The sequence below is a fragment of the Musa acuminata genome, chromosome BXJ3-6 (genome assembly GCF_036884655.1).
Source record: "Musa acuminata AAA Group cultivar baxijiao chromosome BXJ3-6, Cavendish_Baxijiao_AAA, whole genome shotgun sequence".
NCBI lineage: Eukaryota > Viridiplantae > Streptophyta > Magnoliopsida > Zingiberales > Musaceae > Musa > Musa acuminata.
In genome coordinates, this window is record NC_088354.1 from 33316989 (window position 1) to 33323218 (window position 6230).

Here is a 6230-nt window from a genome sequence, read left to right on the forward strand (position 1 = left end):
CTTTCTTTCTTTCTGCACTAAAGTATAAGGTGTCCTGTTGCAGTCCATCTAATTTGGAAGTCTCATATTCTATGCCCAGTGCGCCGGCAAAAGAAGACTGCAATACAAATATATGTATATATATATATATATAAATATATATATATATATATATATATATATATATATATATATATATATGGTCAATATTGGATAGTAGTACGATTTATAAATGGTCGATTCCAACATTTGTAGTATGGTATTTATAGCAACATGCGACTAAGCTTTTCAAAATTATCTCCAGAAAAATAAAGATGAAAATGTTTGGATTCAGGGGAATTTATAGGCATCTTCTTTTTTAGATAATGTCTTCTTAGATCTCACGTTTACTTTCTTTCCTTGAAAAGAATGACAGTTCTACGGGAGAATAGAGAAGAAAGAGATTATAATTAAATGAAGAAATAGAGAAAATACAAAATAATAAATTTGATAATTCAACTTGTAATGCTGTCGTCTTCCACGTTCATTTCCTCTTGATTACAAGTGTTGTAGGACTAATCTAATGCTTATATTATATCATTATAATATATGAGATGTTAAGTTTATTTTCCAATAAAGGTATCAAAAATCAAATTATTGAAACCATGATTTAGAAAGATATGACTACCAATGTCTTCGTCAAACTCCATTCATTCCACTGTTCTTTGGCATAATAATGTTGGATGAGATGTTGTTTTTTGTTTGCCTCTTTGCAGCTTCCAATGCTCGCCTCATCCTTGGCTGCTAACTCTCTTCCTTAACTCTTCTCTTTCTTGGAAGCAACACAGCCAAGTCGGGAAAGTAGCCATTTCCAAGAGAGACGACACAGGCACAATATTGCTCGAATGTTGCAAGGAAATTCTAGACATTTTCCTATGATATTTAGATTATTTGCAAATGTGTTCTTGTGATGGTTATCGAATCACATATCTGATGCATTTCTTAGAAGCACTATTCCTCCTAAACTTTAAGTAAGTAATTTTTGATCCTTTAATTGATAACAAATAAATTCGGGGATAAGAAATTCAAGTTTGGAAAGACCTTTGCTTGAAAAAGATTACCTTAAAAATTAAGGGTCTGTTGCTCTATAAATACTTCGAATGGCGAAAAATTCTAGAGTATACAAGAGGCTTAAGGCTGATGTTTGAATTAACTCAAAATTATTTTCTTCCTTGTATACTATTTTTTTTCCATATAATGAAGAATTTAAGTCTTTTAAAGTTCATTGTTTTTGGATCTATACTTTATCATATATTTTATTGACTATTCTTTTGGTATCGGGATCGTTTCTTCCCAATAGTACCTCTCCATGGATCGTGTAGAGAACTCTCCTTTTCTCCGGTCCTTTTGTTTAAGCCACTAATGTTTTGTCCCCCTCTTTTCTCTTGGGGAGATCAACAACATTCTATTGCATTTCATATCTAGTGAATATTTCTCCTATAATCTAAGTGGACACATTAGTACACTGCTTGTGGACTCTACTTATCTTTAATAATTGATTTTGTGGAAGCCCAAAAAGTAGAGTAGCCACTCCAAGTCAACCATTCACTGTGGTCTATCCCAACAAGTTTATTTTTCACTCGAGACTTCTAGAGGGTTGCTGACATCTACAATCTCTAGCTAGAGAGGTCTGAAATGGACATGTAAGGTTAGAGAAATTCTAGGAGTATGACATATATGTTATGCATACGTTTCTTTCAAGTGCAGGAGTCGACAAGGTTTTCAAGGCAGGACATGATGATGGCGGGGAGAGTCTTAGCCATGGAGAGTGCACTGGCACTATCAAGACCCACATGCCCGTGCCTTTCTCGGCCAAGAAATGTCAGGACTTCAATGAGTGTCACCATGAGATACCTGATAAGTCTCTGCAGGTCCTCTACATTCATTGACCATTCATCATTCATTGCATAATGCTTGTTGACCGGTCGCAGCTAAGCTGGTCCTCTCGATACATCTCCATGAGCTGTAGTGGTCAACTACGGCTTGGTATTATTATTTTTCGGCAGGGAATTGGACCAGCACGAAGATATGAAATCACCAAGTATTTTAGCGCTCAATGCAAGGGTAGATGTATCGCGTATCGCGAGCCTCATGTTCGAGGAATCACTCTCCGATGAAGAACGCAGGATATATTAACTACGTTGCATGCGCCATGCACGTACGCAGGATTATAGTATACGTACTTTTAGATTGGCAAGCCTACATTTGATTCATCATCATATATCATCGTGACGTCTTTAAGCTAGCATGCATGACCTATAAGGAGCACTCACGTAAAGGCGACAAGTAGGGACCCGAAACCTGTTCCCTGGTCGAGAGATCTGCTCGAGGTGGGGCGGTGCCTGATCGATTTAGTGCACCCAAACGCCACCGTTTTCTCACTCGTGGAGCACGAGGAATGGTCATCGGCCATCAAACAACACCTAAAGGCTTATCATCTCAGTTTTCAAGGCTCGTCAAACATCTCATCCCTGTTTACGCGTCATCATAAGTTCACGGACAAGAACATACTTGGCACCTCAACAACACGAAAACTATAAGCATCAAACTAAAGCGATTCTCGTGTCAGTGGCCAAGAAGATGAGAGGTACATGCACTCTTTTGCAAAGGAAAATGCTAATTGGGAGGGAAGATGATGCGTGGGGTTTAACATCATTGATGACATTTTTATAGAGTTGATGTCTCGGCAGATGAATGCTTGCATTGGATTATGATGTCCGAGTGCTACATGTTTCTTTAGGAATTGAGTGCTGCAGATTTTGACAAAGGATGGGAGCACAGAGAGAGGCCAAACAGTCAAAATTGGAGACATATATCATGTCGTTCCTATGAAAGTATTTCTCAAATGGTTCATCTAAACTGCATATAGTATAACATACTATATATGATGACTTATAAGTTATCTTTCTTAAATGTGATATGTTTATTGATTAAAGCAAATCAACAATGATATGAATAAAAGTAGATGATTAGATTGTCAAAATGAGCATATTACCTAATGTTAGATATGATAATGAATGAAGGTCAACATTACTATATCATATATCTATAAATACATATCGATTCTTAAAGTAAAGAAGGTCAACTTTTCTTTTTTTTGTTTGAACATACTATTAAATATGTAGTATAATACATCATGAAATTATTGTTTTGTCCTCTGCTTGAAGTATTATAGTAAAGTGTGGATGACTAAGTCAAAGTCAGTTACTATTGACATGGATTTCCAAGGAATTGACATGACATGGTACCAATATTATAACTACACAATTTTGGCATATCAATGGTCTGACAACTACAGATGTTGGTAGTCACAGTTTGGTCACTATGTGATATATGACCATCTTAATCACCACATGGCTATGTGTCATTGTTACATGACTCGCATGTGGTCGTCACATCATCACCATATTCTTTGTTGTCCCCATGGCAACTATTTAATCCTTTTACGTTGTACGACCCATCCAATCGTATTAATCGTGTTAGGTAGAGGCTAACACAAATACTCTTGACGAGAAGACTAATCTCGTTTTCTCGTGCTCTCGAAGCGCTTGCAACACCTGATTTGATATGTCTTGTTTGGTTCTTTGCGTCTTATTTGTTTTACTGTAGGGTTTTTGACTGGACAACGAGAGTTTGCCGTGAGCTATGCAATGGCATACACATGGAGGAGTCGTGTGAAGCTTAGCTTCCAACTTTCATCCGATAACTCTCATCCGGTTAGTTTTCTTGCAGGGCCATTCATTCTCAGTCAAACGTAGCAACACTGGAGCAATAAATGAGATGTGTTTGATTACAGAGTAGAGGCATCACAAATCACTTCGGAGCATCATCTTTTTCTGCAGGATTGCCCTACCGAGACTTGCAGCCTGAGGTGACACCTTTGACTATATGGTGTACAGGGGTGGTTATGATCAATCCAAATTCTTTTTCTTTAAGGAAAGTTGGGTTGTCCCATCCGAGCTAATCATGCGATGGCAATGGCTATCAACCTGCGGTAAGCATGGTGCCACGCAGATGTTTAAAAAGTCAGTGTTGGCTGCTTCTCCATTTCTCCTAAAATGAAGGTTGCTTTTCATTCATCATGCAGGAACGGGGATGATGCTCTCTTCTTCCTCTCATGCTTCCTTCGATCCCATGGTTTTTACGCGAGATATGGCTGTGGGTATTCGTTTCTTGTGTTGTTCGACCTCCGTGAGATAGCAGCAGTGACAGAATTTGGCGTTGCGGATCGTTGACCTTCACTGCACGTCTACCGAAGTAATTCCTCACTTCCGAAGCACACAGTTATTGCAAGCTTGTCCTACGCTAAACAGCCATAAAAATCTTTCTCCATCATGGTCATGGTGACGTTGTCATTATATCTACATGACGATCGAAGATAGCACAAATGCTCATGCCTCGCCTAGGTATCCGAACATACATTGGAATTGGCTCTCTTTCTCGCAGGATCCAACCGTATTCAATTGATATGAGGTCGATGTTTTCCAGGGAGGAGGAGGTGGAGGAGGAGGAGGAGGAGAAGACAAGGGTTTCAGCGGTAGATTGTGTGTTGGGAACCAACACATCCCAACGCTCTTGTTCCATATTCCTTGCTGTTTTAGGAAGGAAAATTTAGGGTTCTTACGGAGCAATGCTAATGCCGCTTCTCATGCAAATATTCTAGGCAAGTGGGGTGGGTGGGTGGCATCTCATCCGTCAGCACCTTTTTCTGACGTGGCCTAATGAGAAGCTGCCGTGAAAGTGTTGTGGCCCTTCTCGTGAGATTAGACGTGAAGGTGGGAGAGTCGTTCAAGTTTAGGATTAAGGATTTCCAATTACTGTTTCAGCATCCCACAAAGATGTTCCAGCTGGGTTATAATATGATCATCCTCGAAGAACATTATACTCTCTTCTTCTTTCGTGCAGATGCTGAAAACACTGTTACGGTGGAACAATTATTAGAGAAGGAAGATAATAATGTGGTAAGGCTCAGCAAAAAGTTGCAATTATTAGAGAAGGTATTGGAGTCCAAAGAGACACCAGTGGGACAAGTTAACCGGTTTGGTAATGGTATCTTGTGCCTCCTCTGCTTCTCAGGCTTGTTTGCTGCACAGATATGTCTGTCTGAAAGATGTGATGTAGTGGCTGAGCCAAAAGAATGCACCACTTTTTGGATATTCCTGTAGGAGCGCCCTAAGAGCAAGCAAGCATCGATGCCCATCGAAGACACACTGACACCTTCGCCTCCACAGTAACTACGTCCAATGGCACATCTCCAGCACTCGGCCATGGAATTGGCAACTGTCCGGCTTCAACTCATCCGTCACCCAACCTTTCTCTCCTTTCCAACAGCTTGCTGTGCCTTTAGGCAAGTCTATGGCTTTTCTCCCCTCCTTTAGATACCGCCTTAACATGGCACAGATCTCAGGTGGAGCAAACGTAGATCCTCCAAGACGAAGAGAGAGGACATGGGACGACCAGATGGCTCTTTTGGAGACCACTTGAGAGCTCAAACCGGCCTCATGATCCAAACAATGACACTTAGCATCCAAATGCATGCACCAGGCCTCCATTACTCCTTCGCAGATGCTGAGAGCACAGAGGAAAGGAAGAGAGAGCGAGAGAGAGGTGTCAGAATAGCTGTCTTCCTTCTCCGGACAGCATCTTTTTCTTGAAGCGACTCTTCGAGTTACATTTCATGTATTTTTTTTCATTTAAGACCCCTCAAAAATCTCTTATTGACCAAAATACCTCCAAAATTCACTAACCCGTTTAAGCTAATTTATGTGATTATGTATGATTGGAGATAGAAATAATTGAAATGCGATATATTACTATAATGTCAATTTTATGTGATTTGAAGTGCAAAAATTTGGTCGCGGATATCAATCGTGGTCGGACAACGTTAGCAATGATATCATCTGTTTTGACTTTGAACCGGCCAATTCCGGTTGGGCCGGAGTAGGGCGTCAGGAACCGGTTCAGCGGGTTAATGATGGCTCGTAAGGGCCTTAAGTGGATATAAACATCCGAGGTAGGGGCTTTTATGGAAATATACCATTTTCTTTCGTTTTTCTTGTTGATGGGGGCCAGCTGGCCGCCCTGATTCTCTCACAGCTCGCCACGTACCGCTCACCTGTGGTGATCGCCCTTTGACGACGTGGACTCCACCACCCACCACTTACCTACTTATATACCTCCCCGTCTCGCCCAACCCGCAGCTCCGTGGACTC